The sequence below is a fragment of the Cyprinodon variegatus genome, unplaced genomic scaffold (assembly GCF_000732505.1).
Source record: "Cyprinodon variegatus isolate N-32 unplaced genomic scaffold, C_variegatus-1.0 Scaffold390, whole genome shotgun sequence".
NCBI classification, from domain to species: Eukaryota; Metazoa; Chordata; class Actinopteri; order Cyprinodontiformes; family Cyprinodontidae; genus Cyprinodon; species Cyprinodon variegatus.
The window spans coordinates 2,706-17,400 of record NW_015150843.1 but is presented as its reverse complement, the minus strand read 5'-3'; the positions used below and the strand labels follow the sequence as shown (position 1 = coordinate 17,400).

The 14,695-nt window shown below is 36.3% G+C and overlaps 1 long non-coding RNA gene across 1 annotated transcript in view; it reads left to right on the top strand.

The window, feature by feature from the left end:
• Positions 1-14,340, top strand: part of LOC107092689 — a 26,496-nt gene extending 12,156 nt beyond the window's left edge. The window contains exon 3 of the long non-coding RNA XR_001481582.1: positions 14,209-14,340. This is a non-coding gene — a long non-coding RNA (uncharacterized LOC107092689). The remainder of the gene's footprint in view (positions 1-14,208) is intronic.
• The last annotated feature ends 355 nt before the right edge of the window (positions 14,341-14,695 follow it).

Genomic DNA, 14,695 nt, shown 5'->3' with positions numbered 1-14,695 from the left:
ATTCAAGTATCGTGATGCATCGTGATAGAATCGCATCGTGGCCTGTGAATCGTGATTCGAATCGAATCGTGACTTCTTTGGCAATACCCACCCCTACTTTGAACAGGATGGGAAATTAGTGGACTTTTACCATTTTCCATGTCTAGGAAGGATTAATCGTGATTAATCGATTATTGTAATAATAATCAAATAGTTTAGTAAACAATAAATTTTTAACTGGAGTATAGAGACTAAAACATGCCATTAGCTGACAGGGAAACCCGCTTAGGGCAGTTATTATACAAAGATTGAAAAAAAAAAATAAATAAATATATATACAGGCATATAGTATTATATTTATGAGGAGCTTTCTATCTAACCATGTACTCTGGAGCCCTTTGTTTTATGTTGGTCATATATGCAACGTATTAATTTAGGATTGGCTTGAAACGACAACAAAGATCAAAAATCAGTTTTTTTACTTTGCTTCAGAATATTAAAGTCGGACTACGCAGCAATTCTGTGGCAATTTCATAGGTATGACAGGAAGAGAGATGTGGTTACAAAGTAAAACACATCTGCTTTGGGGGAAAATATAAAATAAAATCAGTTAATCTGAAGGGAAAACTCAGTTTTGGAGTTGCAGATTTCTTATATAGTAAGCGGGAGAGGCTTGTGCAAAAACAAAGAATGAAACATGAAAAAAGTATTACTTTACCTATTATAGGAGTTCAGGAGGACAGAAAATTGATAAAGTAGTGATACTCCATGAGCCTCACAAAAACAACGAGGGACAGCAATGGAAGTTTATCAATCGCCTTGGGGAAAAAACACTTCAGGAGAAAAAAACGGATATAGTAAAATGGTGATCCTCTTTGAGGGACACAAAAAATGAATTAATGAGGGGCAGACAGAGCAGATAAGTGTGGTGTATTTCTATTATCTCTTTATGAAAAACAAGAAAGATATTAAATGACTAGCTGAGCCCCAACACATACTATCCTGCAAAAATCCAGACTTCCAGTAGTGCCAAGACTAAAACATGGCCAAACGTGTCTCGCTTCAGTGGCATATGCTGAATTTCCAACCAAATCCTGCTGCTCCTAATTTAGCAAAAGGGATTAATGAGAAAATGGTTTGGAAGCATGACTTCAATCTGTTTTTATACAGTACTTTGCTTCAAATCATTATATTTCCAAGAAGTGAAACCTTTCTTGTACACAGTCTTTATCATGAGATTCTTTACAGGAGGTGTACTTGAAAAAGTTTGTCAAGGACACAAATCTGGGACAAAAAGTGTCTAACGTGAAAATATTAAAATAAATGGGTGCACATGTTTTTTTAAGTTATGGATTTTTGCCTTACCTAAAAGGTCAAAATCATAGCTGCTCAGATATATTAATAGAACACTTTTATCACACTTTAAAAAGCTATATAAATCCCTTAACTTCACCTCATATCAGCACCTAAAACATATATTTTGGATGACCTCAAAAATCTATCCGTTTTTTGAATAAAGAACATTAAATTGGGATTAACTTGACCTCAACCCTTCTGAAAATATCTTGACTTTGCTTAAGAGCCAGTTCCGGATTGGGAAAGCAATTAATTTGAATCAATTTTATAATTGCACCAATAAAAATGGTCATTTATCCTACTTGCACTATGTTGATTAGGTGCAATTAGCTTACAGATATGTCTTTTTTTTGTAATAGCGGAAAAGCTATTTCTAAAGAAAACCTTTATCAGTGAACCTATAATGCAAAATTCCTTTTTTGCCTGTTTTTTTTTTTTCTACTTATGTCTCTGCTGCCTCTACAAACACTCCAGGTAAAAACTCATCCGACATCAAAGTCATCAATGATGTTTAACATGCATGGAAAGTTTGGCACTATGTGCAGCAATAAAAACACGCAAAAAATAATAATAAGACTGTATTTTTCCCTGGAAACAATATCCCTCCAAAGAAACATGATGATGGAAGTATCATGTAGTTGACAGGAGGAACAGAGGCTGGTTAGAGTTGACGGAAAGACAGATGAAGATAAATGCGTTGCACTCTTGGAAGAAAACATGTTTGAGGCTGATAAATAGTTGAGACTGAGAAGTAAGTTCACCTTCCAGCAAGAGAATGAGCCTTAAAATACATTAAGAGGCACAGTTTAATAATTTAGATCAAAGCATAATCCTGTTTTGAATAGCTCAGTGAAAACACTGATTCAGCAACCTAAAATGTTCTACCTCTCTGTATCTGATTTTTGTCTCGAAGTATATGTTAAAGCCTTTTATTCTTTCCAATTCATTGATATACTTGGCTCGCGAATGCCACATTTATCCATGTGTTCTCTTAATACCTCTGAACAATGTTGGAAATGCCGATTTGATCTGTTTTATTTATTAAAATGCAAACCAGGTTGGAGTAGAATGACCTGGGGAGTCTCAAAAAAGGGATCCAGTTAAACTAGGAACTGTCTATGGGGCATGTTTTTTTATCAGCCGTGTTTATTAACTCCAGAGTTGCAAACAGGAAACATGTGCATCAGCAAATATACCCTGTCCCAATTTAACACTGTAGTTCTGCAGTAAGGAAAGCAGCTTTGAACCTTTTTGTTGCAGATAATTTTGTCCTTTCTCATCCCTACAAGTTAATTCGCTGAGATCATGGGCTCTGTGTGTCTTTAGCTCATAGTTGCATTTACAGAATCACCTCTGAGGGATTTCCCCAGAGCAATGCTGTGTCCCAATCTTAATACCGTACATGCTGTCTAAATGCATTCAATACTCATACAGGCAAAGCTGTTATTTTCTTCATCTGCTAATCAATCGAAGATCATGCAATCATATACACCTCCTTGTTGGACTTAGTAGCCACTAATGGTTTTTATTTTTTACTACGCAACACTCGATCTGTAATCCTGTATATCAACTCCTGTTACCACAGTTACCAGTCTGAGCCCGCGGTGAAACTGCTCTCACTGTGGGCTCGGTAAAGGCTTTTCCATCGATTACGGTAGAGTGAATAAATAAATGGTAACAGGGTATGTATAATTAAATATTGCAAAAGTAAAAAAAAAAAGGTTTAAAATATTGAAATAAAGTAAAATATTCAGAGGACAAGATTTAATTGATCATCAAACATTTTTCAGCTCTGAATATGCCTTTTTAGATTTATTCTTATACTTTATAATGGAGAGGTTAAAGGCTTCAAATCTAAAATGCCAAATTATAACTCAACAGTTTGTATTGGTGTTATTGGTCAACATCCAACACATTATAGTCTACACATACATAGTCTCTACTACATTTCATTGCTTTGTAATTTGGACAGCGTAATGACAACAAAGTTGAATTATTCTATTCTATCCAAAGTTTTAATCATTTAAGGAGGATTTGTTAGGGTCATTGTTGGCCTGGCTGACCGGCAAGATGTTTTGGTCCCCTGCATAGTGATGGGGGTTGAGATGATAGTGGAAAGGAATCAACTCTATTGCTGCATTGTAGGTTTTTGAGAGATGGAACCTGAGACCAACCACTCTGTTTAAGGATGGTTTTTCTCTCTTAACATAAAAGGTTTCCTTCACACTCCTTTCAAACCACCTGTATTCTTTGTCCAAAATGTGAACATTTTGGTCCTCAAACGAATGTACTTTGTCCTTAAGATGTAGGTGTATCTGGTTTTGCAGGGTGACAACGACTTAAACGACTCCCGCTTACTAAGGGGTGGACCTGTTCTGTCGCTTCAATTTGCCTGTTTTCTTAGCCATAGCAAGGCTTTTTTGGGCTACTCTATGAAGCTTGGAACTCAAAGCTAATCCAGACTTTTTTAATTGAAAAAGTTTCCTGGATGAGAAGCAAAACATCTTCAAACTTGGAGAACTAAGTCCAGTGGTTTCTTTTAACCTTTAATGTTTTAAGGTTTTTGGAATGACTCTGAACTAGATGACTGAGAATCTTCACCATAATATTTCAGTTTATCATGAGGTGAAATACAAATGGAAGGATGTACTTGTTGGGGTTTATCTCTGTGCCACCCTCTATGAAATGAGCTTTAATGTTCTTTCAATTCAATTCAGAAGTACTTTTTTTAAATCCCAAATTGAGATTAAATGTTGCAGCAACTCATATAGTATTTTTTTATCTAGGTGTTGATAGCTGCAGGAAGAAAGGATCATCTGCAGTGGTCTGTCTTCCTTTTTGGGTTTTTTAAAGTCATTAGCTCTAATACTGTTGCCCCAGCAGATCATGGCAGAACACTCTACACAACTTTCTTATAGAAGATATGTAGCATCTTGCTGAAAATGCCAAATACCAAAGCTTCCTTAGGAAGTACAGTCTGCTATGTCCTTTCTTGTAGAAGTCTTCACAGTTGCGTCTCCAATCTATTTTGTTGTCCAAGTGAAGACCAAGGTATTTTTACTCCTCCACCACATCTTCTTCCTTGATGTTAATAGGATTCAGCTTGTTCCTCTTCTGAAATCTACAATCATCCCCCTTGTTTTGTTGACAATCAGGCTCAGATGATTGTTTCCACACCATGCCACAAAGCGGTTCACCAGCTCCCCGTCGCTCCCTTTCAAGAGGCTCCGTGCATTTTTTTGCCATTTATTAAATTAATACATTTCACTTCTCAAATCAGTTTTAACCAACTTTAACCAAGAGGGTTGAAATAATTTAAAAACCAATGCCTTTCAGTAGACAGTCTGAGTGTTTGTAACTCTTCACCCTGGAGAAAATCGTGCGCCTTTATGGGAAAATAAAAAAAAAGATCAGCACTGAAACTTTTGGAACAACGGAGACAAATCACCAGATTGTTCCACATAAGCTTGAGACGGTCCCAAAGTGGCACAAACATGCTCCTACATGTAAACACAAGGTTGCAGAACACCACAGCTGGAGCTGAAATAAGAGATTGTTTAGATTCATTAGATGGCCCCATGAAGAATTGACATGGAGTTATTACAGTGGAGCATATTAACCCTTACAAAAAGTCATAATGGCAAAGGTTTCTGGTGGTTTTAGATGTTTTTTTTTTAGTATTGTCGGTGACAGGCAGGTTTATAGAAACAACTGTGGAAATGTTTAGCTAGCCAAATACTTCTTCCTTCAAATGTTTTGCTTTCAGCTTGACACAAAGACCAATGGCCCTGTGTTGTATGCTTTGTTTTACTTGGACTCTAGTTTTTTGCTTTGCACTGCATCTGTGTGTGTGTGTGGGGGGGTAAAACTGCCTGCCTTATCTTAACTTAAATGAGCAATGCATTTATTTTTTCCTTTTTTTTTTTCCTTACTTCATGATTAACCTTTCAGTATAATGAGGCTGGTTGCTTTCCAGGCCCCGCAGTGTTTATTTATAGAGGGGAAAAGGCTATTTGTATCTAGAGGAAGTTTTGTGTAATGGCTTTTTTTTTTTTTTTTTTTTACCCGTAGAGGCTTTACTGTGCCCATAATGGCCCCAAGTTGGATGTGTGCATCAGTCCTTCAGCTTTATCCTGGAATTACGATGCGGGTTAGTTTATGTGCTCCTTTAACTATACCCTAAGGAAGTGCCAGTCAGGAATATTAAAGGGGAGTGAGCAACTTGTTCTATTTATTAGTTTCTCAGGAGTCATTGCTTCAGTGAAGGGAAGGAGCAAAGGAGAGATGTTTTGTTTTTCGTGTTTTCCTGGACTGGCAGCCCAGCCAGGGTACACTCCTCCCCTCACATGTTTTCTGCTATAAAAAGGCTCTGGCCCCTACCAACGCAACCCTGACAGGATTAGGCAGATACAAGAATGAAAGAATGCATGATTAGATGATTATTCTGCCAAGACAAATCCAGAGAGAGACCTTTCAAATAATACACAACCTCTTCCTAATTATGGAGAGGTTTTATATTACTGTTGTTTGCATTGTAAACAACAGTAAAGTTGTTATTTTACTTAGTTCTTGGTTTTTTTTTTTCTTAGTTTCATCCAGAACTTTCATAACTGTAAGATAAAATACACCAAAAAGTCAGCCAAGGGTGGAAATGAACCATATGATTTTGAAAGGCTCTCACTCAAATTCTTAAAGGTATAGAAGAGGATGTTCTGTTTTTCCAGGTGGATCATCAAAATAAGTGTTCCTTCTAATTGTCAATCATTCTGGTGATATTTTTTTTACGTACGGCCGTCCTATGTGCTCGTCCCCATTTTCACTTACCAGTGGTGAGTCTGAAAATTGCAAATCTTCTTTTGAAAAGTTAGCTTGTATGAGCAATGCAAACAGCAACTTTTAAACAGAGCGTGCACGAGGAGAAATGGGCTTGTGCACGCTCTCACATGCTCTTAATAGGCTTCCCTCTCAGGAGCGGGTACAGGGTTGTGCATATGCATTTTTTATTTTTTAAAGTGGAGAGGGCGGGTCTTTTCAAAAATTCGTGAAAATTCTACACTATACCTTTAGAAATCATTTTTGCATCTCCTAAACTAAGAGGCTCCATCCTTTTTAATATATTTTTAGTGTTTATTGTTTGACATCCTTTAAAAAAAAAAGATCTGAACCACAAACTCAAAATTAGCAGGATGATTGATTTGTCTTATGCACACTGACTGTAATAATAATGATAGATTGTATCTATTCCATCTGAGACAATCCATTGACATCAGGATATATATCATTTTGCGGTTGCCACATGCTTTTATTGTCCCAACATGTTACTATTTCCAAATGAGCCACAATCTTCAAATAAACATCTACTTATCATACTTAGTTTTTTACCTATTTTCAATTACACACAAGTAAAAAAATGTACCCTTACTCCATTGTAGCTTTAAAATAGTATTCAAAAGAAGATAACAAAATGTATATTGCAATGTTTGATATATTGTAATGATGAATTATAAAGGCCGAATTGGATGCACTGTTAGAGTAAAATATATTGTTGGCCTGATACGATTCCTTAATAAAGGGGGAAATATCCAAAACCTTTTCCACAACAGTTTCAGGTATACACCCTTTGCAAACATACAGTAGATGACCATTTGAATTAGTTTTCTGAAAAAACCATTAAAATTTGAAAGCTACTCTGGCTGTAGAATTCAAGTCTAGAATGAATGTTTTAGGTTAAAAAGATGTGATCTTTCTTTCCTTGTATCAGCATTATTTTGGTGGTTTGTGGTTACAATAACCGCCATGAGTATGACACGTCCAGATCCCTAACCTGATTATTAGTGGTTGTGTTGCATTGTGGGAAATGTGAGGACCAGGTTCTGGCAAGAAGAGAACATGCTTGGAATGAAAACCGCAACTTATTTGGTTTGGCTGCATAGATTTTTCAGCTTCTTCTCTTTATTTGCCGTCAATTGGGAATTTATAGAAAAGATGAAGGTTTCTTGGAGCCTCAAATCAATTCTTATCAGGTTCAGTATAATTTAACTTGTTAGGGAGGTGCAGGTAGACATGCTGTCAGTTTTATAACATGGATGCCCAGCTAGGAAACATTGTTCCCATTATCCATGAGACCCTCGTTGGCCGGCGTTGTGAAATAGATGGCAACATCTTTCATTAAGACCAACCATCTGGACTTTGTTTAACTTTTCAGTATGTTTGGTTTTTATTCTTCATTTCAGAGTCTTAAGCTGTCATGGTGTGTGTATGAGTGGGTGTTTGTAGTACACAGAGCAGTAAGCAGTTTCAGCTGCAGCCTGACAGAAAGGCCGTATTGTTCCAGGACATTGGAGCATCAGCTTTGCAGCAGATAAGAGGTTTGAATTCAAGAGCAACAACCGATAAAGGGAAGGAGTGGGGGAAACTTTACATATGTCAATCTCTCTCCTCTGTTCAGTTCAGTTCATCCCTTTATCTGGACAGTATTCACTTTGTATGTTTACTTCTGCTTCCCCAAAGTACGACACTCATCTGTCTCTTAGGCTTGTTTAACAGGCATCCACATTTCTCTTTTATGACTGCCTCCTAACTTCTCTCTAAACTACTTATCATACACACTAAATGCCAAAGCCTGCATAATTCTTACTTTTGTAAGAGAAAGGTGTGGGTTAGTGGTTTTTGTCTGGCCCTCTGATAAAAGATGAAAGGATTTCTCCAAGTAATTTGGCATGGCTTAGGCTGTCCTGCTCTTATCAAGCTGATAAAGGAAGGTCTGTTATTCTTTATCCGTCCTTTCCTTTTTACCCTTACAGTCTGATCTGCGGTTTTAACCTCATTGTTTTGGCCAAAAACTATGGTCTCTAAAAATTACCTTTTAAAGGACATTTTATTTTTCTATATATGGCTTTATATATAAATATAAATTTTTGTTTTACTTAATGTAAGGATGTGGTTGGTAAAAAGTCATCAAAGAACCCTCTTGGTTTTTTTTTGCCTGTCAAGTTATTTTGTTTTCTGGATGTAAACTGTTTGGGTTAAATTATCTAGTAAAGTTCAATTCTGTAAAATAATGGTAATAATTAAGCGACAGGATTAAGCAGTTTTTCTCAACCACCAAATCTTGCCAAAGTGTTTTTTTCTTAACCATGAAGTGAGCAGGATATGTCGAATGTCGAATTTCAATAAAAAAAAAATATAAATATATATATATATATATTTATATATATATATATATATATATATATATACACTGAAACATTTAATCAGGTTAATCGTGATAAGTCAATTATTGAAATAATTGTCAGCCAATTTAGTAATCGAGGCATCGTTAACTACAGTACAGAGACTGTTAAATATGTGATTTACTTCGAGGATTTAAACATTTTGCATTAAAGATGACAAGAAATCTGTCAACATGCTCTATCCAGAACTCCTCAAGTGGAAAAGTTTTAGTTTTACCTGGTTTGATTTAGTAAAAAAATCTTTATTAAGCAACCTCTGGCTGTCAAATTATTAATTGATTAATAGAAAGAATAATTGACAGACTACTCTATTTGCAAAATAATAGCTAGTTAGAACGGTTCACAAAATCCACGGTTGGGTTCGGTTCACGGTTTCGTGGTCACTGTTTTTGGTTCGGTTCGGTATATGTTGATGTTAGCCTGACATGTTGGTCATGTTGCTGTTAGCATAAACAAAACGTGTTGCACAATGCTTGTACATTGTGCACTTTTATCCACAACTTTTTTTTAAATGCAAAGGGGTCCCATACAGCAGACCTATAAAGTGCTGCTGGCGCGTCTTCCAACTCCTGTTCTTTCCCACTCGCCATACCGACACATTTCTCCACAACAACAGATTTTTTCTGCTACACCCGGCTATGCTGCTTCTTGTTTACTACTGATGGTTGGCTTTGGTCGCAGTACCGCCACCTTCTGCTCTGGCTCTGGAGTGTACACGCTTCGCCTATGAGAAAAAGGAGCAGCGCATGAACCGAACGCAATACACGCGAATCGAACCAAGACAGTCAAACCGAACGGTTCCATCCCTAATAAATATATATATATATATATATATATATATATATATATATATATATATATATATATATATATATATTAGTACACTAAACACTGTCATTGCTCTTGCCTATCAGTTTAGATGAATGACCATGTCATGTTAAGCTAGCTATACTCTTTTCACTCTCAGGTGATAGTTCGGACATTGTACCCCGAGGTGTTTACAGCTTTGGAATTTACTTTATGGCCTAACCCTTGCTTTAAATCCCCTGATTTGTGTTCTGTGTTCCTTGTTCTTCATCAGAGTCCCATCAGCTTAAAACAATGCAAAGTTGATATTAAGTTACCGATAGGTTGGGTTTTTAAATGCAATTAGTTGCATTGCGATTAATCATTTGTGAGATTACAAATGGACGCCACACGTCTCATATTTCTACTTGCAAAAGTAAGCAAAGTGTGTGTTTTTCTTCTACTTCACAATTATATTTATCTCTCAAGAGCTGTTAACCTTTTAGTTAAAGGGTCAGTGCAAACAAGAAAGCAGATGGTTTAAAAGAAATAAACAAACAGTAAACATTAGAATTTAAACCTCTCCACTATCTGTTTTCTTTCGGCATGTCTTTCCAAACTCTTAAACCGCCTCTTCACTCCTTCTACTCAGTGGCTCTATGTTGCTTGTCCTCGCAGACACCCCTTAGGCCTTGGCAAACAGGAAACACTTAGTGTTATCGGCTCACTCTTTGTGTGTCCTAATGAGTGTTAGGCTAAGGACAGAAAGGGAACACACACCCGATTCCAATGTAAACACTCACTGCAGGACAAAAAGTAAAAAAGACTGATGTAGAGGCATGGAGGGTGGACTGGGCGAGAGGAAAAAGGACTGACAGCAGCAAAGTTACGGGAGTTTTACTTCCTGTTGGTAAACCCTGGTATTAACATCAGCTTCTTAGGATTTGTGGGTAATAATGGGTTGTATATTACTATTTTACTAGTAATTAAGTCTTCTATATGGTTTTTGAAATACAGATTTTTTCTTTTGAAAGTAAAAAGAAAATGAGTTTGCAATATTTCTTCTTGATGACAATATGGATGACATAGTTCAACCCTGTTTTTAAGAGTTCTGCTGGTTGTTTTTCCAGTATATGATTTTTTTTTTCTTTTCTTTTTTTCTGCCCCAGAGATGATTTTTATTCTGTATGTGGCCGAAAGTGGAGCAGTGCATTCCGCTCCACTTAAACTTGTCAACTGCAATGTGGCCGAGTGATGTCAATGTCACGCTGAGCTGCCCTGACTCTCCAATATCACTGTGTCTTTTAATTTTACCATTTTTTTTCCTGTGTTTACTTTGAAAGCCTTGGCATTTTAGAGGTCACAAATGTAATACAAATATTCTATCTCATCACCTTAAAAAAACAAAAAACAAAAAAAAAAAAGTAAGAAAATACCTAAAAGAAATAATCTAGAAGAGAACGTGTAAGAAAATCTCTACTGAAGTACTTGAGACCAGGAGCGTTGTTCCTTCTTTATGGAGAAATATTTTCAGCATAGTAATGCTATTTGTCTTCATTTCGATTTTGAGTGGCTGACTCTACAAATAAACCGTTCTGAGTATTATCATTCCATTTCAGATATTTTTTTTAAGACACTTGGATAATAACGAAAACCAATTATGTCCTTATTTAATCCCATTTCAATGTATTAAATGTAAATGATATTTTTCACATGAATTTGAATTCAATAGGCTGACCCCCTCCTTCTTCCCTGGAAGCTGAAGTCTCACCATGAACTGATTAAAGGCAACTTGACAAGTCCCCTCTCTGTCTGGGAGCTTTACATATACAGGCAAAGTAAAGTATACTTTGAGGGAAATGAGAAGATTAAGATTGATTTATTCCTGACAGGCTTGTGTAAACTTTACAGGATCAGATGCAATATCAAAGGATTTCAGGACTGTTTATTGTTGGGAGCCGTACAAGGTACAGAACCAGTTAGGTTATGGCAAAGGATGTTATAGAACTTCAGTAAAGAAGCTGTACATATTAACAGTTCATAACCTGCTTTGTAAATCAGTCCATTGTTTATTTGAGGGTGTTTTTCTTGTCACCATTTCCTGATGTTCAAGGCACTCAATTATAGCCGACTGATCTGCCCTTCCTGGTATCCAAAAACACAAGATAAGGGAAGCGTTGTCCTCTGCTCAACAATTGCATATTTTTCAATTAGAGCAAATGAATAATGTAAACAGAGCTCCTTTGATGTTTCTTTGTTTTTGTCCCAGAGGATATCTTTAAATGTGCTTATTTCTTTTCATGTTCTTTATTCTTATAGGACTTTCTGTAGTTTTAATGAAGCATGCCTCATGCAGTAAATGAAAAACACATGACTAGAAAAAATCATGGGACTTGTAGACAGACTGAGAGGGAAATTCATTCTGGTTTTATGAAAACAAGAAATCTGAACCTTTACACCACATGGGATGTTTTCTTTAAAAACGTTCTCCTACTGTGTTCTGCTTCATAGCTTACCAATTTTTCTGATGGATGATTCTTTATTTTATATTTTAAAGAATCCCTTTTTTCTGTTTAAGTTGTGTTTTTGTTTGAAAATAGTCCAACTGTCCATAAAAGGCAATGTATCAAAGAGTGGTGAATCGTGTATTTTTGTATGATGTATGTTGCTTTTTAGGTTAACTGAACAAATCGGAAATCGTTTCAATCTATTGATGACACAATTCTTCACAACTCTGCTGTTAACATTTTATATTTCCCTTTTGCATTCAGGGAAGCTTTTTTTACTATGTAATTTGACAAGTTTAGAGCTTACAAAGGGAGATCTTTAACCTTTGCCTTTTATATAATTTGCCACTGAAGAGCATTATGATTATATTTAGTGAATCATTTCAGTTTTATTTTAACCAAAAGAAGTTAGTTATACCATGCAGTCTTACAAGTGTAGCACTAACAATAGCTGTTGAGGTAAATAAGCTATTTGGTACCTAGTTAATACTTAACAATCACCTATCTCTGTCTCCTGCATTTGTCAGAGTATCAACAAATGTGATAACTTGTAAAAGGAAATTCCATTGTGTAAGGAAATATTTTGGGAAATATTTTTCCTAATAGTTGGCTAATAAGGGAATTTTGTACTAAAGTCTTAGTGACTAATTATGAGAATGAGTCTTTCTATCCTTTCTTATAAAAGAAGTTCTCCACAACAGTTAACAGCATCATAGATCCTCCTCTTTACTTGACAGTGGGGATTTACAGCATAGTTCTGATCAAAATATATTTTTGTTTTCTGTAAAATGTTCAGTGTGATATTCTTTTAAAGATTTTCACATATCATTTTTATTTAGTCTTAGACAACAGAGTTCAGTGGTTACTTCAGCTGTTCCAGTGATTGGGGGGATTATTATAGTCCTGCATTTTCCACCAGCTATACAAAATGTACTGCAGTGATAGCACTTGGGTGCTTGCCCTAAAGGCTATTTACACCCTGTAGTGATAACTTGGCATATTGCTCTTTCTAAAATAAGCTTGAATGTCATACCATATGCATTAATGGAGCCAGAGCTCCACTGCCTTCCACGTGTAGGTCAATAGGTTATCAGGTCAGATACTAATACTGGACCGCAGACTAATGCTGGACTGCAGACTAATGCTGGACTGCAGACTAATGCTGGACTGCAGACTAATGCGCACAGGTGGCTGCAGGGAGAGCTGACTAATGATCATGTGTTGCCAGCTGCGTGCGGGCCAAGAGTTCAGTTTTCTTTTACCAGCCCTCATAAAGTATTTCAGTTGCATTTTCTCTTCTATCTGCTTTGTTTTGTTAATATTTTAATGTACTTTTTGTTGCCTTGCCAAATCATACTTGATTCATTGTGGTGGTCTGCTCATAAACTTACTCTGCAATTTTTAATGTCATTAAATCTGCATGTATTTAGTATTAGATCTCAATCAAATCATCTTTAAAGCTTCCAATAGATGTTCTCAGTATTCTTGGTCTAACAGTGCTGTAAATATGTGGCCGTTTGGTTTGTGTATGTTGTCGTTCTGTGCATATTTTTCTTGGATCCTGTCTATGTGTTTGCTCAACCAATTATTAAAACAAATATTGCGTGTCTGTGTGTTTGCATGCCATAGCAGAGGGAAGTGACATTTGTTCTCTCTGAGGCCCAATCCTGCTTTGTCTGGAGTGGATACGACTAGCTTCTTTGTCTGTTAGGGGTCCCATCATGACAAACAAACCAACTACTTCTGAAACCAGCTGCCAGAGTGGATAAGCATGTGCTGAAACAAACATAGTTGGGCTTTGGTGTTGCAAAGTGCATCATATGTTAATTAATTTGTTTAAGCTATTATATGTGTATATATTAATGTATATGTGTATGTATGTAGGTATGTACGTATATGTGTATGTCAAGCGAGCGTTAAAACTTTTTAAAAGTTTTTAAAAGTTTTTAAAATGTTGCTACTTCCATTGACATCTTCTAAGGTGATACTTTAAAGCGTGCATAAAGGAAGCATTGATGGAAACACCTGTATTTTGAAATTCTACTGTTTTAAACACAATAAAGAACAATGTGGGGACTAAATGATGCGTAAGATAAACATTGGGGTGATTTTTTCTTTTTTTTTTGTTGCATTATTACTGTTTGACATATGTAGTGTTTGTGCAAATTGCTTTGATTCTTTTAATTTCAATGATAATCAGAAATGACCCAAAGTCACTCTGTGCTCACTCAAACATAATCAACTATGCTTCTATTACAGTTTGGGGGGGTATATCACATCTTTGTGATTGGCATATTTTTATTTTTCCTTCTGGTTGCTAATCCTGATTCTCTGAAATGTTCCTGTAGGCCAACGAGTGGAACAAAAACGACGAGCGCCTCCTTGCTGCTGTGGAACATGGCGAGGTGGACAAACTGGTGTCCCTTCTTACTAAAAAAGGTGCCAATGCTGCTAAGCTGGACGGTGAAGGGAAATCAGCGTAAGCATTCTTTTGATCGTCTGCTGATAATTTAATTTGTTTGTGCTGTTTTTGTCTTTATGTGGAGCACAGGAATGTCATTATACCAGGAAAACCCATAAAGCTATGTTCGTAATGACTGTTTAATTAATGCACAAGAACCCCGGTCTATCTTTTGCTTACAGAAAGGAATTCAGCAGAGAGAGTCATTTACATAATAAAAGACAGGAGTCTGGAGGGATTTCTCAAGAATGAGCATACAATGTTGAGCTCAGCCTAGAGAAAAGATCTACAAGTCCTGCAGAGTGAACTGTTTATTATTCTGTTGTGCTTTTAACTTGGGGTTCAACAAAAAACTGGATGCTGAAGATTGTTAA